At 48.9% G+C, this 25,540-nt stretch overlaps 1 non-coding gene across 1 annotated transcript; it reads left to right on the top strand.

Annotated features, from left to right (window-relative positions):
- Positions 1–18,206: 18,206 nt before the first annotated feature.
- On the top strand, positions 18,207–18,325 carry LOC121287671. The gene has a single exon (XR_005945210.1). It is a non-coding gene; the product is annotated as a 5S ribosomal RNA (ribosomal RNA).
- Positions 18,326–25,540: the final 7,215 nt, after the last annotated feature.

Here is a 25,540-nt window from a genome sequence, read left to right as displayed (position 1 = left end):
AGGGTGGCAGGAGTGAGAGAGTGTGACTGAGCGAGTGAGTGTGGGGGAGTGAGAGAGTGTGACTGAGTGACTGATGGGGAGTTAGAGAGTGTGACTGAGTAAGCGAATGTGAGGGGAATGAGAGAGTGTGATTGAGTGAGTTAGTGTGGGAGGAGTAAGAGACTTTGACTAAATGATGAGAGTGGGGGGCTTGAGAGAATGTGACTGAGTGAGTGAGCGTGGGGGGAGTGAGAGAGTGTGACTGAATGACTGATGGGGATTGAGAGAGTGTGACTGAGTGATTGAGCGAGTGTGGGGGGAGTGAGATATTGTGACTGAATAAGTGATGGGGGAGTGAGAGAGAGAATGACTGAGTGAGTGAGTGTGGGGGGTGTGACTGGGGGTAGTGAGAGAGGGACTGAGAGAGTATGTGGGGAGTGAGAGAGTGTGACTGAATGAGTGAGTGTGTGGGGAGTGAGAGAGTGTGACTGAGTGAATGAGTGTGGTAGGAGTGAGGTAGTATGACTGAGTGAGTTAGTGTTGGTGGAGTGAGAGACTTTGACTAAGTGAGTGAGTGTAGGGGGAGTGAGATAGTGTGTCTGAGTCAGTCATTGCGGGGGGAGTGAGAGAGTGTGACTGAATGAATGATGGGGGAGTGAGAGAATGTGACTGAGTGAGTGAGTGTGGGGGGAGTGAGAGCATGTGACTGAGTGAGTGAGTGTGCGGGGAGTGAGAGAATTTGACTAAGTGATGAGTGTGGGGGGAGTGAGAGAGTGTGACTGAGTGAGTGAGTGTGTGGGGAGTGAGAGAGTGTGACTGAGTGAGTGTGGGGGTAGTGAGAGTGTGTGACTGACTGAGTGAGTGTGCGGGGAGTGAGAGAGTATGAATGAGTGAGTGAGTGTGGGTTGAGTGAGTGAGTGTGGCTGAATGAGTGAGTGTGGGGGAGTGAGCTAGTGTGACTGAGTGTGTGAGTGTGGGGGGAGTGAGATTGTGACTGTGTAAGTGAGTGTGGGAGGAGTGAGGGAGTGTAACTGAGTGATTTAATGTGGGTGGAGTGAGAGACTTTGACTAAGTGAGTGAGTGTGGGTGGAGTGAGATTCTGTGACTGAGTGAGAGTGGGAGGAGTGAGAGAGTGTGACTGAATGACTGATGGGGATTGAGAGAGTTTGACTGAGTGAATGAGCGAGTGTGGGGGGAGTGAGATATTGTGACTGAATAAGTGATGGGGGAGTGAGAGAGAGAATGACTGAATGAGTGAGTGTGGGGGGAGTGTCTGGGGGTAGTGAGAGAGGGACTGAGAGAGTGTGTGGGGAGTGAGAGAGTGTGACTGAATGAGTGAGTGTGTAGGGAGTGAGAGTGTGACTGAGTGAATGAGTGTGGTAGGAGTGAGGTAGTGTGACTGAGTGAGTTAGTGTGGGTGGAGTGAGAGACTTTGACTAAGTGAGTGAGTGTAGGGGAGTGAGATAGTGTCTGAGTCAGTCATTGCGGGTGGTGTGAGAGAGTGTGACTGAATGAATGATGGGGGAGTGAGAGAATGTGACTGAGTGAGTGAGTGTGGGGGGAGTGAGAGCATGTGACTGAGTGAGTGAGTGTGCGGGGAGTGAGAGACTTTGACTAAGTGATGAGTGTGGGGGGAGTGAGAGAGTGTGACTGAGTGAGTGAGTGTGTGGGGAGTGAGAGAGTGTGACTGAGAGAGTGTGGGCGGAGTGAGAGTGTGTGACTGAGTGAGTGAGTGTGCGAAGAGTGAGAGAGTATGACTGAGTGAGTGAGTGTGGGTTGAGTGAGTGAGTGTGGCTGAATGAGTGAGTGTGGGGGAGTGAGCTAGTGTGACTGAGTGTGTGAGTGTGGGGGGAGTGAGAGTGTGACTGTGTAAGTGAGTGTGGGAGGAGTGAGGGAGTGTAACTGAGTGATTTAGTGTGGGTGGAGTGAGATTCTGTGACTGAGTTAGAGTGGGAGGAGTGAGAGAGTGTGACTGAATGACTGATGGGGATTGAGAGAGTGTGACTGAGTGAATGAGCGAGTGTGGGGGGAGTGAGATATTGTGACTGAATAAGTGATGGGGGAGTAAGAGAGAGAATGACTGAATGAGTGAGTGTGGGGGGAGTGACTGGGGGTAGTGAGAGAGGGACTGAGAGAGTGTGTGGGGAGTGAGAGAGTGTGACTGAATGAGTGAGTGTGTGGGGAATGAGAGAGTGTGACTGAGTGAATGAGTGTGGTAGGAGTGAGGTAGTGTGACTGAGTGAGTTAGTGTGGGTGGAGTGAGAGACTTTGACTAAGTGAGTGAGTGTAGGGGGAGTGAGATAGTGTGTCTGAGTCAGTCATTGCGGCGGGAGTGAGAGACTGTGACTGAATGATGGGGAAGTGAGAGAGTGTGACTGAGTGAGTGAGTGTGGGGGGAGTGAGCATGTTTGACTGAGTGAGTGAGTGTGCGGGGATTGAGCGAGTATGACTGAATGAGTGAGTGTGGGTGGAGTGAGAGATTGTGACTGAGTGAGTGATGGGTGAGAGAGTGTGACTGAGTTAATGAGCGAGTGTGGGGGGAGTAAGATAAGGTCACTGAATAAGCGATGGGGGAGTGAGAGAGTGTGACTGAATGAATGATGGGGTAGTCAGAGAGTGCGAGTGAGTGAGTGATTTTGGTGTGAGTGAGAGTGTTTGACTGAGTGAGTGAGTGTGGGGGGAGTGAGAGATTGTGACTGAGTGAGTTAGTGTGGGGGTAGTGAGGGAATGTGACTGAGTGAGTTAGTGTGGGAGGAGTGAGAGACTTTGACTAAGTGAGTGAGCGTGGGGGGGGAGTGAGATAGTGTGACTGAGTCAATCAGTGCCGGGGGAGTGAGAGAGTGTGACTGAGTAAGTGAATGTGGGGAGAGTGAGTGAGTGTGACTGAGTGAGTAAGTGTGGGGGGAGTGAGAGATTGTGACTGAATGAATGATGGGGGAGTGAGAGATTGTGACTGAATGAATGATGGGGGAGTGAGAGAGTGTGACTGAGTGAGTAAGTGTGGGGGGAGTGAGAGATTGTGACTGAATGAATGATGGGGGAGTGAGAGAGTGTGACTGAGTACGTGAGTGTGGGAGGAGTGAGAGATTGTGTCTGAGTGAGTGAGTGAGGGGGAGTGAGCGAGTGTTGGGGTGTGAGAGAGTGTGACTGAGTGAGTTACTGTGGGAGAGTGAGAGAGTATGACTGAGTGAGTGAGTGGGGGGAGTGAGTGAGTGTGGCTGAATGAGTGAGTGTGTGTGGAGTGAGATAGTGTGACTGAGTGTGTCAGTGTGGGGGGAGTGAGAGAGTTTGACTATGTAAGTGAGTGTGGGGGGTGTGAGAGAGTGTGACTGAGTAAGTGAAGGTGGGTGGAGTGAGAGAGTGTGACTGAATAAGTGAGTGTGGGAGGAGTGAGAGAGTGTGACTGAGTGAGTGAGAGTGCGGGGAGTGAGATATTGTGACTGAGTCAGTCAATGCGGGGGGTCATGAGAGAGTGTGACTGAATGAATGATGGGGGATTAAGAGAGTGTGACTGAGTGAGTGAGTGTGGGAGGAGTGAGAGAGTGTAGCTGAGTGAGTTAGTGTGGGAGAGTGAGAGACTTTGACTAAGTGACTTGAGTGTGGATGGAGAGAGATAGTGTGATTGAGTCAGTCAGTGCGGGGGGCGTGAAGTGTGTGACTGCGTGAGTGAGTGTGGGGGGAGTGAGAGAGTATGACTGAGTGAGTGAGTGCCGTTGGAGTGAGAGAGTGTGACTGAGTGAGTGATGGGGGTTGAGAGAGTGTGACTGAGTGAGTGAGTGTGGGGGGAGTGAGAGAGTATGACTGAATGAATGATGGGGGAGTGAGAGTGTGTGACTGAGTGAATGACTGAGGGTGAGTGAGCGAGTGTGGCTGAATGAGTGAGTGTGGGGGAGTGAGATAGTGTGACTGAGTGTGTGAGTGTGGGGGGAGTGAGAGAGTGTGACTGTGTAAGTGAGTGTGGGAGGAGTGAGGGAGTGTGACTGAGTCAGTCAGTGCGGGGGGGAGTGAGAGTGTGTGACTGAATGAATGATTGGGTAGTCATAGAGTGTGACTGATTGAGTGATTTTGGGGTCAGTGAAAGTGTTTGACTGAGTGAGTGAGTGTGGGGGGAGTGAGAGAGTGTAGCTGAGTGAGTGAGTGTGGGGGGGAGTGAGAGACTTTGACTAAGTGAGTGAGTGTGGGGGTGCGTGAGATAGTGTGACTGAGTCAGTCAGTGCCGGGGGAGTGAGAGTGTGTGACTGAGTAAGTGAATGTGGGGGGAGTGAGAGAGTGAGACTGAGTGAGTGAGTGTTGGAGGAGTGAGAGACTTTGACTAAGTGATGAGTGTGGGGGGAGTGAGAGATTGTGACTGAGTGAGTGAGTGTATGGGGAGTGAGATAGTGTGACTTAGTGAGAGAATGAGTTTGGGGGAATGAGAGAGTGTGACTGAGTGAGACAGTGTGGGGGGAGTGTGAAAGTGTGACTGAGTGAGGGTGGCAGGAGTGAGAGAGTGTGACTGAGCGAGTGAGTGTGGGGGAGTGAGAGAGTGTGACTGAGTGACTGATGGGGAGTTAGAGAGTGTGACTGAGTAAGCGAATGTGAGGGGAATGAGAGAGTGTGATTGAGTGAGTTAGTGTGGGAGGAGTAAGAGACTTTGACTAAATGATGAGAGTGGGGGGCTTGAGAGAATGTGACTGAGTGAGTGAGCGTGGGGGGAGTGAGAGAGTGTGACTGAATGACTGATGGGGATTGAGAGAGTGTGACTGAGTGATTGAGCGAGTGTGGGGGGAGTGAGATATTGTGACTGAATAAGTGATGGGGGAGTGAGAGAGAGAATGACTGAGTGAGTGAGTGTGGGGGGTGTGACTGGGGGTAGTGAGAGAGGGACTGAGAGAGTATGTGGGGAGTGAGAGAGTGTGACTGAATGAGTGAGTGTGTGGGGAGTGAGAGAGTGTGACTGAGTGAATGAGTGTGGTAGGAGTGAGGTAGTATGACTGAGTGAGTTAGTGTTGGTGGAGTGAGAGACTTTGACTAAGTGAGTGAGTGTAGGGGGAGTGAGATAGTGTGTCTGAGTCAGTCATTGCGGGGGGAGTGAGAGAGTGTGACTGAATGAATGATGGGGGAGTGAGAGAATGTGACTGAGTGAGTGAGTGTGGGGGGAGTGAGAGCATGTGACTGAGTGAGGAGTGTGCGGGGAGTGAGAGAATTTGACTAAGTGATGAGTGTGGGGGGAGTGAGAGAGTGTGACTGAGTGAGTGAGTGTGTGGGGAGTGAGAGAGTGTGACTGAGTGAGTGTGGGGGGAGTGAGAGTGTGTGACTGACTGAGTGAGTGTGCGGGGAGTGAGAGAGTATGAATGAGTGAGTGAGTGTGGGTTGAGTGAGTGAGTGTGGCTGAATGAGTGAGTGTGGGGGAGTGAGCTAGTGTGACTGAGTGTGTGAGTGTGGGGGGAGTGAGATTGTGACTGTGTAAGTGAGTGTGGGAGGAGTGAGGGAGTGTAACTGAGTGATTTAGTGTGGGTGGAGTGAGAGACTTTGACTAAGTGAGTGAGTGTGGGTGGAGTGAGATTCTGTGACTGAGTGAGAGTGGGAGGAGTGAGAGAGTGTGACTGAATGACTGATGGGGATTGAGAGAGTTTGACTGAGTGAATGAGCGAGTGTGGGGGGAGTGAGATATTGTGACTGAATAAGTGATGGGGGAGTGAGAGAGAGAATGACTGAATGAGTGAGTGTGGGGGGAGTGTCTGGGGGTAGTGAGAGAGGGACTGAGAGAGTGTGTGGGGAGTGAGAGAGTGTGACTGAATGAGTGAGTGTGTAGGGAGTGAGAGAGTGTGACTGAGTGAATGAGTGTGGTAGGAGTGAGGTAGTGTGACTGAGTGAGTTAGTGTGGGTGGAGTGAGAGACTTTGACTAAGTGAGTGAGTGTAGGGGAGTGAGATAGTGTGTCTGAGTCAGTCATTGCGGGTGGTGTGAGAGAGTGTGACTGAATGAATGATGGGGGAGTGAGAGAATGTGACTGAGTGAGTGAGTGTGGGGGGAGTGAGAGCGTGTGACTGAGTGAGTGAGTGTGGGTGGAGTGAGAGATTGTGACTGAGTGAGTGATGGGGGGTGAGAGAGTGTGACTGAGTTAATGAGCGAGTGTGGGGGGAGTAAGATAAGGTCACTGAATAAGCGATGGGGGAGTGAGAGAGTGTGACTGAATGAATGATGGTGTAGTCAGAGAGTGCGAGTGAGTGAGTGATTTTGGTGTGAGTGAGAGTGTTTGACTGAGTGAGTGAGTGAGTGTGGGGGGAGTGAGAGAGTGTAGCTGAGTGAGTTATTGTGGGTGGAGTGTGAGACTTTGTCTAAGTGAGTGAGTGTGGGGGGGAGTGAGATAGTGTGACTGAGTCAGTCAGTGGCGGGGGAGTGAGAGAGTGTGTCTGAGTGAGTTAGTGTGGGAGGAGTGAGAGAGTGACTGAATGAATGATGGGGGAGTGAGAGAGTGCGACTGAGTAAGTGAGTGTGGGAGGAGTGAGAGTGTGTGACTGAGTCAGTCCATGCGGGGGGGCGTGAGAGAGTGTGACTGAATGAAGGATGGGGGAGTGAGAGAGTGTGACTGAGTGAGTGAGTGTGGGGGTCTGAGAGTCTGTGACTGAGTGAGTTAGAGTGGGAGGAGTGAGAGAGTGTGACTGAGTGAGTGAGTGTGGGGGGACTGAGAGTCTGTGACTGAGTGAGTTAGAGTGGGAGGAGTGAGAGAGTGTGACTGAGTGAGTGATGGGGCTGAGAGGGTGTGACTGAGTTAATGATCGAGTGTGGGCGGAGTAAGATAGTGTCACTGAATAAGCGATGGGGAAGTGAGTGAGTGTGACTGACTGAATGATGGGTTAGTCACAGAGTGAGACTGAGTGAGTGATTTTGGGGTCAGTGAGAGTGTTTGACTGAGTGAGTGAGTGTGGGGGGAGTGAGAGAATGTAGCTGAGTGAGTGAGTGTAGGGGGGAGTGAGAGACTTTGACTAAGTGAGTGAGTGTCGGGGGGAGTGAGATAGTGTGACTGAGTCAGTCAGTGGCGGGGGAGTGAGAGAGTGTGTCTGAGTGAGTTAGTGTGGGAGGAGTGAGAGAGTGACTGAATGAATGATGGGAGAGTGAGAGAGTGCGACTGAGTAAGTGAGTGTGGGAGGAGTGAGAGAGTATGACTGAGTGAGTGAGTGAGGGGGAGTGAGCGAGTGTGGCTGAATGAGCGAGTGTGGGGTGAATCAGATAGTGTGACTGAGTGTGAGTGTGGGGTGAGTGAGAGAGTGTGACTGAGTGAGTGAGTGTGGAGGGAGTGAGAGACTTTGACTAAGTGAGTGAGTGTGAGGGGAGTGAGAGAGTGTGACTGAGTGACAGAGTGTGCAGGGAGTGAGAGAGTGTGTCTGAGTGAGTGATGGGGATGAGAAAGTGTGACTGAGTTAATGAGCGACTGTGGGGGGGGTAAGATTGTGTCACTGAATAAGCAATGGGGTAGTGAGTGAGTGTGACTGAATGAACGATGGGGTAGTCATAGAGTGTGACTGATTGAGTGATTTTGGGGTCAGTGATAGTGTTTGACTGAGTGAGTGAGTGTGGAGGGAGTGAGGAAGTGTAACTGAGTGAGTTAGTGTGGGGGTAGTGAGGGAATGTGACTGAGTGAGTTAGTGTGGGAGGAGTGAGAGACTTTGACTAAGTGAGTGAGTGTGGGGGGGAGTGAGATAGTGTGACTGAGTCAATCAGTGCCGGGGGAGAGAGAGAGTGTGACTGAGTAAGTGAATGTGGGGAGAGTGAGTGAGTGTGACTGAGTGAGTAAGTGTGGGGGGAGTGAGAGATTGTGACTGAATGAATGATGGGGGAGTGAGAGAGTGTGACTGAGTGAGTGAGTGTGGGAGGAGTGAGAGATTGTGTCTGAGTGAGTGAGTGAGGGGGAGTGAGCGAGTGTTGGGGTGTGAGAGAGTGTGACTGAGTGAGTTACTGTGGGAGAGAGAGTATGACTGAGTGAGTGAGTGGGGGGAGGGAGCGAGTGCGGCTGAATGAGTGAGTGTGTGTGGAGTGAGATAGTGTGACTGAGTGTGTGAGTGTGGGGGGAGTGAGGCAGTTTGACTATGTAAGTGAGTGTGGGGGGTGTGAGAGAGTGTGACTGAGTAAGTGAAGGTGGGGGGAGTGAGAGAGTGTGACTGAGTGTGTCAGTGTGGGGGGAGTGAGAGAGTTTGACTATGTAAGTGAGTGTGGGGGGTGTGAGAGAGTGTGACTGAGTAAGTGAAGGTGGGTGGAGTGAGAGAGTGTGACTGAATAAGTGAGTGTGGGAGGAGTGAGAGAGTGTGACTGAGTGACTGAGTGTGGGGGGAGTGAGAGAGTGTGACTGAGTGAGTGTGGGGGGAGTGAGAGAGTGTGACTGAGTGAGTGTGGGGGGAGTGAGAGAGTGTGAGTGAGTGAGTGAGTGTGGGATGAGTGAGAGTGTGTGACTGAGTGAGTGAGTGTGCGGGGAGTGAGAGAGTTTGACTGAGTGAGTGAGTGTGGGTTGAGTGAGAGATTGTGGCTGAGCGAGTGATGGGGGTTGAGAGTGTGTGACTGAGTAAGTGAGTGTGGGATGAGTGAGAGTGTGTGACTGAGTAAGTGAGTGTGGGACGAGTGAGAGAGAGTGACTGAGTGACTGAGTGTGGGGGAGTGAGAGAGTGTGACTGAGTGAGTGAGTGTGGGGTGAGTGAGAGAGTGTGACAGAGTGAGTGAGTTTGGGTGAGAGAGAGTGTGACAGAGTGAGTGAGTTTGGGGTGAGTGAGAGATTGTGACTGAGTGAGTGTGGGCAGAATGAGAGAGTGTGACTGAATGAATGACTGGGTAGTCAGAGTGTGTGACTGTGTGTGTGAGTGTGGGGGGAGTGAGAGTATTTGACTGGGTGAGTGAGTGTTTAGGGAGTGAGAGAGTGTGGGTAGAGTGAGGGAGTTTGACAGAGTGAGTCAGTGTGGGAGGAGTGAGAGACTTTGATTAAAGTGAGTGAGTGTGGGTGGAGTGAGATAGTATGACTGAGTCATTCAGAGTCGGGGGGTGAGAGATTGTGACTGAATGAATGATGGGGGCGTGAGAGAGTGTGACACAGTAAGTGAATGTGGGCGGAGTGAGACACTTTGACTAAGTGAGTGAGTGTGGGTGGAGTGAGATAGTGTGACTGAGTCAGTCAGAGCCGGGGGAGTGAGAGAGTGTGACAGAGTAAGTCAATGTGGGGGGAGTGAGAGGGTGTGACTGAGTGAGTTAGTGTGGGAGGAGTTAGAGACTTTGACTAAGTGAGTGAGTTTGGGAGGTGTGAGAGTGTGTGACTGAGTAAGTGAGTGTGGGGGGAGTGAGAGAGTGTGACTGAGTGAGTTAGTGTGGGAGGAGTGAGAGTGTGTGACTGAGTAAGTGAGTGTGGGAGGAGTGAGAGTGTGACTGAGTGACTGAGTGTGGGGAGTGAGAGAGAGTGAGTGAGTGTGCAGGGAATGAGAGATTGTGACTGAATGACTGATGCGGGGTGAGAGAGTGTGACTGAGTTAATGAGCGAGTGTGGGGAAAGTGAGATAGTGTCACTGAATAAGCAATGGGGGAGTGAGAGAGTGTGACTGATAGAATGATGGGGTAGTCAGAGAGTGTGACTGAGTGAGTGATTTTGGGGTAAGTGAGAGTGTTTGACTGAGTGAGTGAGTGTGGGGGCAGTGAGAGAGTTTTGCTGAGTGAGTGAGTGTGGTGGGAGTGAGGGAGTGTGACTGAGTGAGTTAATATGGGAGGAGTGAGAGACTTTGACTAAGTGAGTGAGTGTGGGAGGTAGTGAGATAGTGTGACTGATTCAGTCAGTGCCGGGGGAATGAGAGAATGTGACTGAGTAAGTGAATGTGGGGGGAATGAGAGAGTGTGACTGAGTGAGTGAGTGTGGGAGGAGTGAGAGACTTTGGCTAAGTGATGGAGTGAGAGAGTGTGACTGAGTGAGTGAGTGTGCGGGGTTTGAGAGAGTGTGTCTGAATGAGTTAGTGTGGGAAGAGTGAGAGAGTATGACTTAGTGAGTGAGTGTGGGGTGAGTGAGAGACTGTGTCTAAGTGAGTGTGGGTGGATGAGAGAGTGTGACTGAATGAATGATGGGTTAGTCAGAGAGTGTGACTGAGTGAGTGAGTGTGGGGGGAGTGAGAGTGTTTGACTGTGTGAGTGAGTGTGGGGGGAGTGAGAGAGTGTGGCTGAGTGAGAGACTTTGACTAAATGAGTGAGTGTGGGTGGACTGAGATAGTGTGACTGAGTGAGTGTGGGCAGAATGAGAGAGTGTGACTGAATGAATGATTGGGTAGTCAGAGAGTGTGACTGAGTGAGTGAGTGAGTGTGGGGGGAGTGAGAGTATTTGACTGAGTGAGTGAGTGTTTGGGGAGTGAGAGAGTGTGGGTAGAGTGAGGGAGTTTGACAGAGTGAGTTAGTGTGGGAGGATTGAGAGACTTTGACTAAGTGAGTGAGTGTGGGTGGAGTGAGATAGTGTGACAGAGTCAGTCAGAGCCGGGGGAATGAGAGATTGTGACTGAATGAATGATGGGGGCATGAGAGAGTGTGTCAGACTAAGTGAATGTGGGGGGAGTGAGAAGGTGTGACTGAGTGAGTTAGTGTGAGAGGAGTTAGAGACTTTGACTAAGTGAGTGAGTTTGGGAGGTGTGAGAGTGTGTGACTGAGTAAGTGAGTGTGGGGGGAGTGAGAGAGTGTGACTGAGTGAGTTAGTGTGGGAGGAGTGAGATTGTGACTGAGTGACTGATGCGGGGTGAGAGAGTGTGACTGAGTTAATGAGCGAGTGTGGGGAAAGTGAGATAGTGTCACTGAATAAGCAATGGGGGAGTGAGAGAGTGTGACTGATTGAATGATGGGGTAGTCAGAGAGTGTGACTGAGTGAGTGATTTTGGGGTAAGTGAGAGTGTTTGACTGAGTGAGTGAGTGTGGGGGGAGTGAGAGAGTTTTGCTGAGTGAGTGAGTGTGGTGGGAGTGAGGGAGTGTGACTGAGTGAGTTAATGTGGGAGGAGTGAGAGACTTTGACTAAGTGCGTGAGTGTGGGGGGTAGTGAGGTAGTGTGACTGATTCAGTCAGTGCCGGGGGAATGAGAGAATGTGACTGAGTAAGTGAATGTGGGGGGAATGAGAGAGTGTGACTGAGTGAGTGAGTGTGGGAGGAGTGAGAGACTTTGACTAAGAGATGAGTGTGGGGGGAGTGAGAGAGTGTGACTGAGTGACCGAGTGTGGGGGAAGTGAGAGAGTGTGACTGAGTGAGTGTGGGGTGAGTGAGAGACTGTGACTAAGTGAGTGTGGGTGGATGAGAGAGTATGACTGAATGAATGATGGGTTAGTCAGAGAGTGTGACTGAGTGAGTGAGTGTGGGGGGAGTGAGAGTGTTTGACTGCGTGTGTGAGTGTGGGGGGAGTGAGAGAGTGTGGCTGAGTGAGAGACTTTGACTAACTGAGTGAGTGTGGGTGGACTGAGATAGTGTGACTGAGTCAGTCAGTACCGGGGGAGTGAGAGAATGTGACTGAATCAATGATTGGGGAGTGAGAGAGTGTGACTGAGTGAGTGAGTGTGCGGGGATTGAGAGAGTGTGTCTGAATGAGTTAGTGTGGGAAGAGTGAGAGAGTATGACTGAGTGAGTGAGTGTGGGGGGAGTGAGAGACTGTGTCTAAGTAAGTGTGGGTGGATGAGAGAGTGTGACTGAATGAATGATGGGTTAGTCAGAGAGTGTGACTGAGTGAGTGAGTGTGGGGGGAATGAGAGAGTGGCTGAGTGAGTGAGTGTGGGGGGATTGAGGGAGTTTGACTGAGTGAGTTAGTGTGGGAGGAGTGAGAGTCTTTGACTAACTGAGTGAGTGCGGGTGGAGTGAGATAGTGTGACTGAGTCAGTCAGTGCCAGGAGAGTGAGAGAATGTTACTGAATGAATGATTGGGGAGTGAGAGAGTGTGACTGAGTAAGTGAATGTGGGGAGAGTGAGAGAGTGTGACTGAGTGAGTTAGTGTGGGAGGAGTGAGGGACTTTGACTAAGTGAGTGAGTGTGGGCGAGTGACAGACTGTGACTGTGTAAGTGAGTGTGGTAGGAGTGAGAGTGTGACTGAGTGACTGAGTGTGGGGAGTGAGAGTGTGTGACTGAGTAAGTGAATGTGGGAGGAGTGAGAGAGTGTGACTGAGCGAGTGAGTGTGGGGGGAGTGAGAGAGTGTGACTGAGTGAGTGTGTGTGGGTGGAGTGAGAGAGTCTAACTGAGTAAGTGAGTGTGGGGGGAGTGAGAGACTGTGACTGAGTGAGTGAGTTTGGGGGGAGTGAGATTATGTGACTGAATGATGGGGGAATGAAAGGGTGTGACTGAGTGAGTGAGTGTGTGGGGCGTGAGAGTGTGACTGAATGAATGAGTGTGTGGGGAGTGAGAGAGTGTAACTGAATGAATGATGGGGTAGTCAGAGCGTGTGACTGAGTGAGTGAGTGTGGGGGGAGTGAGAGTGTTTGACTGAGTAAGTGTCGGGGAAGTGAGAGAGTGTGGCTGAGTGAGTGAGTGTGGGGTGAGTGAGATAGTGTGACTGTCAGTGCCGTGGGAGTGAGAGACTGTGACTGAGTGACTGTGGGAAGAGTGAGAGAGTGTGACTGAGTGAGTGAGTGTGGGGTGAGTGAGAGAATGTGACTGAGCGACTGAATGTGGGGAGAGTGAGAGTGTCACTGAGTGAGTGAGTGTGGGGGGAGTGAGAGAGTGTGACTGAATGAATGACGGGGGAGTGAGAGAGTGTGACTGAGTGAGTTAGTGTGGGAGGAGTGAGTGTGACTGAGTGACTCAGTTAGTATGGGAGGAGTGAGAGTGTGTGACTGAGTGAGTGAGTGTGGGAGGAGTGAGAAACTGTGACTGAGTAAGTGAGTGTGGAGGGAGTGAGCGTGTCTGACTGAGTGAGTGAGTTTGGGGGGAGTGAGAGAGTGTGATTGAGTGAGTGAGTTTTGGAGGGAGTGAGATTATGTGAATGAATGAATAAGTGTGGGGGGAGTGAGAGAATGTGACTGAATGATGAGGGAATGAGAGAGTGTGACTGAGTGAGTGAGTGTGGGGGGAGTGAGAGGGTGTGACTGAGTGAGTGAGCGTGGGATGAGTGAGAGACTGTGACTGAGTGAGTGTTTGGGGAGTGAGAGAGTGTGACTGAGTGAGTGAGTTTGGGGGGAGTGAGAGAGTGTGATTGAGTGAGTGAGTTTTGGAGGGAGTGAGATTATATGAATGAATGAATAAGTGTGGGGGGAGTGAGAGAATGTGACTGAATGATGGGGGAATGAGAGAGTGTGACTGAGTGAGTGAGTGTGGGGGGAGTGAGAGAGTGTGGCTGAGTGAGTGAGTGTTGGGGGAGTGTGATTGAGTCAGTAAGTGCCTGGGGAGTGAGAGAGTGTGACTGAGTAAGTGCATGTGGGGGTAGTGAGAGAATGTGACTGAGTGAGTTAGTGTGGGAGGAGTGAGAGACTTTGACTAAGTGAGTGAGTGTGGGGGGAGTGAGAGAGTGTGACTTAGTGAGTGAGTGTGGGGGAGTGAGAGAATATGACTGAGTGAGTGAGTTTGGTGGGAGTGAGAGAGTGTGGCTGAGTGAGTGAGTGTGGGGGGAGTGAGATAGTGTGATTGAATGAATGATGGGGGAGTGAGAGAGTGTGACTGAGTGAGTTAGTGTGGGAGGAGTGAGAGACTTTGACTAAGTGAGTGAGTGTGGGGGGAGTGAGAGAGTGTGACTTAGTGAGTGAGTGTGGGGGAGTGAGAGAGTGTGACTGAGTGAGTGAGTTTGGGGGGAGTGAGAGAGTGTGGCTGAGTGAGTGAGTGTGGGGGGAGTGAGATAGTGTGATTGAATGAATGATGGGGGAGTGAGAGAGTGTGACTGAGTGAGTTAGTGTGGGAGGAGTGAGAGACTTTGACTAAGTGAGTGAGTGTGGGGGGAGTGAGAGAGTGTGACTTAGTGAGTGAGTGTGGGGGAGTGAGAGAGTGTGACTGAGTGAGTCAGTGCGGGATGAGTGAGAGAGTATGACTGAGTGAGAGTGTTTCCATCAGGAATCTGGATGTGGCCTCCAATCTGATGTCGGTCCTGCCAGTTCGTCCAGCCACATCGATAATGCAGTTGAAGTCACCGCCCAGAATGACCAGCCTGGAGATCACCAGCAGTAGTGGGAGCTGCTGAAAGACCGCCAGCCGCTCACTGTTTTGAGCCAGGGCGTACACGTTAATTAACCGGAGTGGAGCATTCTTGTATTATACATCTGCTTTGTGGTGGCGCCTGGCCACCACCCCCTACACGTTGGAGATGGAGCTGTTGCCTTCCCACAGCAGAAAACCCAGGCCGGAGGAACGTGAGTCGTTTCCTCCCAACCAGATCGATGGCCCATGGGACCATCATCATGACCATTGCCTGTAGGAGCTGAGGTGCGGTATCGCACACTCCTGCAGAAACAGCAGGTAAGCTTTGACCTTGGCAAGGTAATCCAAGGTTGCAACACATCGGTTTAATGTTACGCACATTAATGGATACAATCTTTATCCCCATTTTTAAAGCATTTTGTCACTTACCAAACCTGTTGTCTATGAGAGTTCCAGACCTTTGGTCTATTCCTGCATACCCATAGCGTTCACAAATTGTCTTACATTGGATGGGCTGAGGAAACTGTCCTGAACCGCCCCATTTGAAATGATCTGCTCAGATGGCATCTGAGGGTTACGGCAAGGAGCGAGGTTTGAATTGTTCTCTGTTGGAGAAGTCTCTTCAATCCACACCCCCCCACCCCTCTGGAGCATTGCTGGTCCCAGCTTCCTGGGACTGGGGTGCACTGGCCTCTTCAAGTTGAGGGCGAAGTTGGGGTGCGCTGGTCTCTTCATTGTCTCCAATGTTCTGGAGCTCGGGTGTCTCCTCTCCACCTCCCTAGAGTTTTGCCGCTTCTTCCGTCGGTGCCGCCCTTGCCCTTCTTCGTCCGAAAAGCGGCAGTCCTTGTCATCCATGTCAGATGGGAGACACCTCTTGCCACTCGTCTGGGAAGTGTCTTGGTCCCTTCTAGCCCTTTCTTCTTTTTGGCCCTCTTCACCAGCTGCCACTCCCCCGGTTGATTTTCTGCTGGCTCCTCCTCCATTGATTAGCTGAGGAGTGAAAGGTTCAGGGAGCAGTGCAGTTGTTTGGCTGTCTGCTGCCTCAATCTTTTCCTTCATCTTGTCTCTCTCTAAATCCTCCTTTGTCCCATTATACTCGCTGGAGGCCTTAGTGGTTGGAGGCTTGCAAGTGTCCTTGGTAGTAGTGACACTAACCATTTCATTTGCTTCCCTCTCGTTGGTTTTGGCTGCCTGTGCATAAATGAGGCAGCGTTTGGGGCGGGTCTTGTAGAGGTGGCCTTCCTCACCATATAGGTTGCAGCACTTAGTCTGTTTGCAGTCCTTTCTCTGGTGTCCTTCTTGCTTGCAATTCTTGCAGAGGACGGCCCTGCAGTTGGCCGCCACATGACCAGACTTGCCACATGAGCGATAAAGTTTGGGCTGCCCAGTTTAGATAAGGTAGCCATGGCTTTCCCCGATAATGAAGCTGGAAAGATGGTGGAGGATTGCTCCCTTACCATCCGCCTTGAGCGTGACCTTGACCTGGCGTTTGCTGGTCCAAATCCCAAAGGCATCTTTAACCTCGGTGTAGTTCCCAACCTTGTCGACGTTCCTGGCGAGGAAGGTGAGCACATTGGTGACAGGGACGTGGAGGTTGTAGAGATGGACAGTCACCACACGATCTCATTGCAACCGCAGAGCAAAGAGTGACTCCACCATCAGGATCCTCATCTGTGGCTGGTCTCTCTTCTCCTTGAACACCTTCCGGAACTTGATGCAGGTAGCAACATTCTTGAAGGTCACATCAAAGTATCCAGCGCTAGGGAAGTCCTGCAGGCAGTAGATCTCCATGGCTTCAAATCTACATGATTCCAAAAGGATTCACTTAATGAAGAAGGCACGGTCCAAGAGTGTACCTACTTCACCACCACCCTAATGGTGTTACATACCCCTTGGTCTGGGGCTCAACTGGTTGCAGCTATCACCTCTTCAAGTTCCCGATGTTAGGCACTGAAGCTTGCACATGCAGAAGAAACTGATAAAAACAGATATGATACTTGATCTTAGCCAAAAGACCGAGAAACCAACACATACACACACACCCAATCACAGTGAGTGAGGGTGAGTGAGTGAGCACCCTGAGACTGGGAGTGAGCCAGACACACACACTGACCCCCTCACACTCTGGTCATTTTTATGAATTACTCTGTTTTACATTAACAATTTATTGCTATGACATTGATGTACTTCTGTTCAGCAATTGTTTCTTTCCTTAAAAGCAGAACTTTTTAAAAAAAATTCAGTTTATTGTGCCAAACCTAATCTTTCCAAAATTTGCTCATCAGCCCCTTGAATGAGAAAAATATGCAAATATGACCCCCCCCGCCACCCCCCACCCGCCCAACCCCCACACCAAGCCAAAAGGTTAGAGAAGCCAGTTCTAGATGGTAGCAGTCGTGGGTTTGGACGGTGCTGCCTAAGGAGTCTTGGTGAGTTTCTGCAGTGCATCTTGATGATGGTATACACTGCTGCTACTGTTCATCAGTGGTGGAGGGAGTGAATGTTTGTGGAAGAGGTGCCAATCAAGTGGACTGCTTTGGCCTGGATGGTGTCAAGCTTCTTGAGTGTTGTTGGAGTAGAACTTATCCAGGCAAGTGGAGAGTATTCTATCACACTCCTGAATTGTGCCTTGTAGATGTTGGGCAGGCTTTGGGAAGTCAGGAGGTGAGTTACTCACCACACGATTCCTAGCCTCTGACCTGCTTTTGTAGCCATAGTATTTATATGGCTACTGCAGTTCAGTTTCTGGTCAATGGTAACCTCCAGGATATTAATTGTGAGGGATTCAGTAATAGTAATTCCATTGAATGTCAAGGGGCCATGGTTAGATTCTCTTTTGTTGGAGATGGTCATTGCCTGCCACTTGTGTGGCAAGAATGTTACTTGCCAATTGTCAGCCCAAGCCTGGGTATTGTCCAGGTCTTGCTGCATTTGAATTAGGACTGCTTCAGTATCTGAGAAGTCGCAAATGGTGCTGAACATTGTGCAATCATTTGCGGAAATCCCCCACTTCTGACCTTATGATGGAACTCCCTTCCTAACAATACTATGAGTGTACCTACACCACATGGACTGCAATGGTTCAAGAAGGCAGTTCACCACCACCTTCTCAAGGGCAATTAGGGATGGGCAATAAATGTTGGCCTAGCCAATGACGCCCACATCCCATGAATGAATAAAAAAAAATAAACATCACTCTTTGGTCTGCCTGAAAGTTGCTGGGAAAAGTAATTTCTAAAGGCAAGTTGAAACAATGGGATTTACAAATCAAAAAGGGAGAAATATATTTAATGCTGGATGGAAGGCTGTGTGAGGGGTGGCCTTGTGAGATCTTGAAAGGTGCACCGTGTGAAACAGACTTGGTGGAAAAACCTCTAGTCACCCTGAAGATGTTTGCTGTTCCAGTAACCAAAATTATGTTAAAAGCCTTTGAAAGTCCATTGTCCATTGGGCGCTTGTGGTAAAATTGTTGGATGACTTTATAAATTCGGAATCTATTTAACTGTTGCCTTAAAGGGGGTGTGTAATTGGGAGTTTGGTTAAGTAGAAATTTTAGGAACTGTTATAATTGTGTAACTTTAATCTTTTGTGTGTTTAAGTTTGTTCTTCTTTTGCAAATAAATGTTCTAATTTAACCTTTAAAATCTGTAAAGGTGGTAGTGAACTCATTACTTCTGACTTCAGTGCACAAGTCTTCTCATAATAAATATAAATTGCAAAATCGTTGTGATAGCGAAACCAAGTTTCAATTGTGGATTTCGTCAACCTGGCAAATACCACCTGCCATATCATAACAAGGGCTAACCTTTGAGTTGTGGGGACTTCTTTTTTATTTTCACTTGAGGAGTGCAGGATACTATTCTTCCTTACTTCCTTGGTATTTTCTCTTAAGTTTGGATTCTAAATACAATTCCCAATTGACAATAATAAATTAAGATCAGATTCATCTCAAATTCCAACTATTTGACGCAATGAAACAAATTGCAGGTCTTTAGAGAAAGAGCACAGGTGTACATCTACAGAAAATGTTTAACATAAAGAATGAGATTCAATAATCCAATCAAAAATTTCAATTGTAAGCCAATTGAGCTTCACTGACAACTTAGTTGAGTGTTTTCTCACTCTGCAGGATAAATAACATCCTTGCCTAAGGCCATACTAGTCTGAAAGCGCCCGATCTCGTCTGATCTCAGAAGCTAAGCAGACTCAGGCCTGGTTAGTATTTGGATGGGAGACTGCCTGGGAATACCAGGTGCAGTAGGCTTTAGACTTGGCTTAAATAGCCAAGTGGTTATGGTACTGGGTTTGTAACCCCAAGATCAAGAGTTCAAATCTCACAATGGCAAACTATGAAACAATGTAACTTCATCTGAAACAGATGGAAACAGGTTTACTCAAAAAGAGTATCAAGAGTTCAAATCTCACAATGGCAAACTATGAAACAATGTAACTTCATCTGAATAGGAACAGATGGAAAATGTGTTTGTATTCGAAAGAGTTACATGGATAAAAACTAAATCTATAATAAATAACATCCTTACACCTCAATTCTGGTTATGACACCTTGTTGGAAATATCAGTACAAAGTACCAAGTTACTGAACAGAATTTAAGACAGAACCACAAACAATGCTCTACCACTGCAGCGGGGCTGGGGGACGGTGGGGGTGGGGTGGCGGGGGGGTGGGGTGGTGCTGTGGTGGGGTAGGGGTGACTCACATGCACAGACTGGGCTGCTGCCCACCAGTGGCAGCCATTCCCAATGTGCAAACCTGCCCCAGTTGAAGCTGGGCCCGGACACATAGATGGATACCCTCAGGCCCAGAGCCTCTGCTGACAGGGGAACAAGAGCATGACAGAGTTTGGAGCCCTTGGGAACTTCTCGCTGACAGGCAGCAACCCTGGCAGCTGCTACCTGCTCAGGCCAAAGACAAGACCTGCTCCAGAGCCAGTCTCCAGTTCCCCATCAGTGGCAGCCACCGGCTATTGCACAGTGTACAAGGGCCACCATGTCAAGCGTGTTAAGGCTGGAATCCTCCTGGCTCCCACCACTTGACAGTCGTTGAGATACTGAATCTGGCTGACAAAGTGCCTGAGACTCGCATCATCCCCCGCCACTCCAGCTCACCATCTGCAACGATGAGGAGCTCACAAGTTGCTGAGAGGATTCACCATAGCCCAGGGCAGAGGCCTGCCCAACATCCAGGCTGAGCTGATACCCAAGAAAACTAAACACTCCAGCAAGGTAAAAGGACAAGGTCAGAAAAAAAGAGCAGGAGGGAAAGGATCTGCGATTGGAGGAGCTGGAGCAGCAACGTGGGAAAGACAGCTCCTTACACATTCCGTCTCTCGCGCTTACATGGGGTGATCTTTCTAGAATTTCTTGGCTGCGCATTGAGTTTTAAAGGGCTATTTGTGAGGTTTCCAGGGCAAATTTGCCCATTGCCCCTATGTATTTTGAACCCTGCTGGCTTCTCAGATGGTCGTAAAAGATCCTACTGCATTATTTGAAGGAAGAGTAGGACAAGGCAACATTTATCCCTCCACTGACACTACCAAAATCACAGATTAGCTGCTGTGATTGTCCATATAACACAGTGACTACACTTCAAAAATAATTCAGTGGTAGTGAAGTATTTTGGGACATCATGAGCATGTGGAAGGCACCAACAAAATGTGTGAAAGTTCTTTGTTTATTTACACAGATGGTTTCCAGAGAGGTTGACTTATTCATTCATGAAACAGCAAGATGCTATAATGGAAGGCAGTTAGGCTGGTACTCTGAAAGGTCAATGAGCCAAATGGTTATCTTGAATTGAGCTTATTTTGTGACATGTTTTCTCCCAACTTGTGACGTTAACCAGTGTGTGCTGGTCTAATTTGATACAGCTAGGTTTTTATTTCCAACTGGGCTTTCTTGTTTATTAGAATTGCTTTCTTCAAGGTCTTGAGAGGATAAAGAGATGTTAGGCATTGTTTGGAAGTGCAGCCTGGTCTTTGCCCCACTACTCAATCGTTCACAGAGGGAGCTGGTGAGAAGTGACTGAAGCATTCTGGGAGAAGTCACCGCAGCCACCGTGACTCAGGAGGGAGTTCAGGAGGACCCACTGTCAAAGAACGGAATAGCCCCAAACATTACTTTACTACATTGCTTTAGTGTTTCCATCCATCCCTCCTCCTCAAACATAAAAAAGAGAGGAAGAGGCAGTGCCTTCAGAAGTGCACCAGACCTGCGAGGGACACGCTTCTGAAAGTGGATTTTAAAGAAAAAGCAACTGATTGGTGAGTAAATCCTGGGAGCAGACTCGGAGGGAGGAGCACCGGAGCGGTGAGTATAAATCTAGCTTACCTCGGGGATTCGCAACCTTGTCTCCAGGAGCAGACTCAGAGGGAGAAGCACTGGAGCGGTGACTTCGAGGCACAGTGTAACTGAAGCCAAAACTGAAAAAGTGACATCACAGGAAACCTGTGACCTGATTGGTTGGTAGGAAATCTGCACTAAATTTGAAAAAAAAACACTGCAAAGCTAATTAATAAATTAATTATCTAAGTCGAGATGGCCGGGCAGGTGATGTGCTGTAGCTGTATGATGTGGGATCTGGCAGATCCCATTGCGAGCCGCAGTGACCACATCTGCAGCAGGTGTTGGTTGCTGGAGGAACTCCGGCTCAGAATTGATGAACTGGAGTCCGAGCTCTGGACACTGCAGCACATCCGAGAGGGGGAGAGTTATCTGGACGCTTTGTTTCAGGAGGCAGTCACACCCAGTAGACTAAGTACCTCAAGTTCAGTCAGTGGTCAGGGTCAGCAGGGTGTGACTGCAACTGAGGCAGGTAGAGGGATCCTGTGTTCAGGAACAGAGGAGCCTCAGCTCTTAACCTTGTCCAACAGGCACGAGGTACTTGCTTCCTGTGTGGATGAGGAACAGTGCTGTAGGGACGATAAGCGAGCTGAACACGGCACCGTGGCACAGAAGGCCATTCAAGAGGGGGGAGCAAAAAGACAAGTGGTATTTGTAGGGGAATCTATAATTGGGGGAATTGATAGCACCCTTTGTAAGCAGGATCGAGAGTCCCGCATGGTATGTTGCCTGCCCAGTGCCAGGGTGAGGGACATCTCTGACCGGCTTGAAAGGATATTGGAGAGGGAGGGGGTGGATCCAGTTGTTGTGGTCCACATCGGGACAAGTAACAGGTAAGACTAGGAAAGAGGACCTGTTTGGGGATTATCAGGAACTAGGAACTAAATTAAAGAACAGGTCCTCAAGGGTTATAATCTCCGGATTACTACCTGAGCCACATGCATTGGGACACGAGAATAAGGGGAGTAAACACGTGGCTAAAGGAGTGGTGTGGGAAAGAGGGGTTCCATTTTGTGGGGCACAGGCATCAGTATTGGAACAGGAGGGATCTGTACCGTTGGGACGATCTCCACCTGAACCGATCTGGGACCAATGTTCTAGCGAAAAGGGTAAATAGGGTGGTCAACAGGACTTTAAACTAGAAAGTGGGTGGGAGGGAAGGGTAAAACTCCAAGAAGTATGACTAATGGGAAACAAAGCAGCAGGTTAGCATGTGGGGGGGGTGGATTCAACTTCATGAAAAATTATGAAAAAACTGAAAAGAGGAGAGCCCAAGAGAGGCTATTAAAGTCTCCAGAACACAAAATAGGACAGAGTGTTTGGAAAGGGCTAGGAATCTAACATCAAGCACATCAGATAAAGGGACGACAATAAGAAAGGGGATAGGAAATACAGGACTGAAGGTGTTGTACCTGAATGCACGCAGTATACGAAATAAGGTAAATGAGCTTGTGGCGCAGATTGAAATTGGCAGGTATGATGTGGGCATCACGGACACATGGCTGCAAGGAGATCAGGGCTGGGAGCTAAATATCCAAGGATATATATCCTATCAAAAAGATAGGCAGGTTGTCAGAGGGGGTGGGGTTTGCTTTGTTAGTAAGAAATGAAATTAAATCGATAGCAAGAAATGACTTAAGGTCAGATGATGTAGAATCTGTGCAGGTAGAGTTGAGGAACTGCAAAAGTAAAAAAACCATAAAGGGAGTTATGTACAGGCCTCCGAACAGTAGTTAGGATGTGGGACACAAGATGCACCAGGGGATAGAAAAGTTGTGTAAGAAAGGGAAGGTTACAGTAATTATAGGGGATTTCAACATGCAGGTAGACTGGGAAAATCAGGTTGGTAGTGGATCCCAAGAAAAGGAATTTGTGGAGTGTCTACGAGATGGCTTTTTGGAGCAGTTTATGGTGGAGCCCACTAGGGAACAGGCAATCCCAGATTTAGTGATGTGTAATGAGGCAGAATTGATAAGGGAGCTTAAGGTGAAGGAACCCTTAGGAGGAAGTGACCATAATATGATAGAATTTACCCTGCAATTTGAGAGGAAAAAGCTGGAATCAGATGTAATGGTATTACAGTTGAATAAAGGCAACTACAGAGGCACGAGGGAGGAGCTGACCAGAATTGATTGGGAGATGAGCCTAGCAGGAAAGGCAGTGGAACAGCAATGGCAGGAGTTTCTGGGAGTAATTTGGGAGACACAGCAAAAATTCATCCTTAGGAAGAAGAAGCATACTAAAGGGAGGACAAGGCAACCATGGCTGACAAGGGAAGTTAGGGACAGCATAAAAGCTAAAGAGAAAGCATACAATGCGGCGATGAGCAGTGGGAAACAAGGGGATTGGGAAGCCTACAAAGACCAACAGAGGACAACTAAAAAAGAAATAAGGAGGGAGAAGATTAAATATGAGGGTAAACTAGCCAGTAATATAAAAGAAGATTGCAAGAGTTTTTTAGAGATATAAAGGATAAGAGAGAGGCAAACATGGACATTCGGCCGCTGGAAAATGATGCTGGAGAAGTAGTAGTGGGGAACAAAGAAATGGTGGAAGAACTGAATAGGTACTTTGCGTCAGTCTTCACGGTGGAAGACACGAGTAACATCCCCAAAGTTCAAGAGAGTCGGTGGGGGGGGGTGGTGGCGGCAGAGGTGAGTATGGTGGCCATTACCAAGGAGAAGGTTCTAGGAAAGCTGAAAGGTCTGAAGGTGGATAAATCACCTGGACCAGATGGATTACACTCCAGAGTTCTGAAGGAGATAGCTGAAGAGATAGTGGAGGCGTTAGTGATGATCTTTCAGGAATCACTGGAGTCAGGGAGGGTCCCAGAGGACTGGAAAATCGCGAATGTAACCCCCCTGTTTAAGAAGGGAGTGAGGCAAAAGATGGGAAATTATGGGCCGATTAGCCTGACCTCGGTCGTTGGTAAGATTTTAGAGTCCATTATTAAGGATGAGATTTCAGAATACTTGGAAGTGCATGGTAAAATAGGGCAAAGTCAGTATGGTATCATCAAGGGGAGGTCATGCCTGACAAATCTGTTAGAATTCTTTGAGGAGGTAATGAGTAGGTTAGACAAAGGTGAGCCAATGGATGTTAACTACTTAGACTTCCAGAAGGCCTTTGACAAGGTGTCGCACAGGAGGCTGCTCAGTAAGATAAGAGCCCATGGTGTTAGAGGCAAGGTACTAGCATGGATAGAAGATTGGCTGTCTGGCAGGAGGCAGAGAGTGGGGATAAGGGGGTCCTTCTCAGGATGGCGGCCGGTGACTAGTGGAGTTCCGCAGGGGTCAGTGTTGGGACCATAACTTTTCACTTTATACATTAATGATCTAGATGAAGGAACTGAGGGCATCCTGGCTAAGTTTGCAAATGATACAAAGATAGGTGGAGGGACAGGTAGTATTGAGGAGGCGGGGAGGCTGCAGAAGGATTTGGACAGGTTAGGAGAATGGGCAAAGAAGTGGCAGATGGAATACAAAGTGGGGAAGTCTGAGGTCATACACTTTGGTAGGAAGAATAGAGGCATAGACTATTTTCTAATGGGGAGAGAATTCAGAAATCTGGAGTGCAAAGGGACTTGGGAGTCCTAGTCCAGGATTCTCTTAAGGTTAACTTGCAGTTGAGTTGGTAGTTAGGAAGGCAAATGCAATGTTGGCATTTATTTCGAGAGGACTAGAATATAAAAGCAGGGATGTGCTGCTGAGACTTTATAAGGCTCTGGTCAGACCACATTTAGAATATTGTGAGCAATTTTGGGCCCCGTATCTCAGAAAGGATGTGCTGGCCCTGGAGAGGGTCCAGAGGAGGTTCACGAGAACGATGCCAGGAATGAAAGGCTTAATGTATGAGGAACGTTTGAGGACTCTAGGTCTATACTCGATGGAGCTTAGAAGGATGAGGGGGGATCTGATTGAAACTTACAGAATACTGAAAGGCCTGGATAGAGTGGACGTGGGGAAGATGTTTCCATTAGTAGGAGAGACTAGGACCCGAAGGCACAGCCTCAGAGTAAAGGGAAGACCTTTTAGAACAGAGATGAGGAGAAACTTCTTTAGTCAGAGAGTGGTGAATCTATGGAATTCATTGCCACAGAAGGCTGTGGAGGCCAGGTCATTGAGTGTATTTAAGACCGAGATAGATAGGTTCTTGATTGGTAAGGGTATCAAAGGTTACAGGGAGAAGGCGGGAGAATGGGGTTGAGAAACTTATCAGTCATGATTGAATGGCAGAGCAGTCTCGATGGGCCAAATGGCCTAATTTCTGCTCCTATGTCTTATGGTCTTTATTCAGTGCAGGTTTTGATTGAGTTCTGCTTATAAAGTTTTGTTCAGCCAGAAGTTGATAAATGTGGCTTGAGCCACAGAGATCACAAGGTGCAGGCTCGCTTCAAGGTCTGTCTAGAGTTAGTTAATTTTAATATAGGTGACAGTGGACAAGTTCTTGTCCTGGGGTAGGAAATGGAAAATAAACCAGCATTCCCTCTCCTGATCATGATCATGACTTTAAACTTTTTTTTTGTGGTAACAAGCATCAACTGTCCATTCCTAATTGCCCTTGAGAAGATGGTGGTGAGCTGTCCTCTTGACCCGTACACCCACAGTGCTGTTAGGGGGCAGGATTCCGGGATTTTGAAGCAATGACAGTGAAAGACTAGTAATGTATTTCTAAATCAAGATGATGTGATTTGGAGAGAAGCTTTCAGATTGTGGTTGCCCTTGTTTTTCTAGGAGGTAGAGGTTGTGGGTTTGGAAGGTGCTATCCAACAAGCCTTAGAGAGTTGCTGCAGTGCATCTTATAGATGATACACTGCTGCTATTGCACATTGGTGCTTCATGGAATGAATGTTTAAGGTAGTGGATGGGGTGTAAGCAAGTTTCATCCGAGATAGTGCCAAGCCTCCTGAGTGTTGTTGGAGAAGCATTCATCCTGGCAAGTGCAGATGCAGCTCAAAATCGTTTCCTCTAATGACTGAGATTCCTGGTCACCAAACAGAATTTCATGCTCTAGCACGTCACTTTATCATGCCAAGGTGTCCCTGGTGTATTCTCTATAGGATCTTGAGCCTGAGGACTCTTGGTATGACACCACTCACCTGGGACTACCCCGGGACACC

The sequence above is a fragment of the Carcharodon carcharias genome, chromosome 14 (genome assembly GCF_017639515.1).
Source record: "Carcharodon carcharias isolate sCarCar2 chromosome 14, sCarCar2.pri, whole genome shotgun sequence".
Taxonomy (NCBI): Eukaryota; Metazoa; Chordata; class Chondrichthyes; order Lamniformes; family Lamnidae; genus Carcharodon; species Carcharodon carcharias.
Note: the sequence above shows the minus strand (reverse complement) of the source record. Positions and strands in the feature narration are given on the sequence as shown.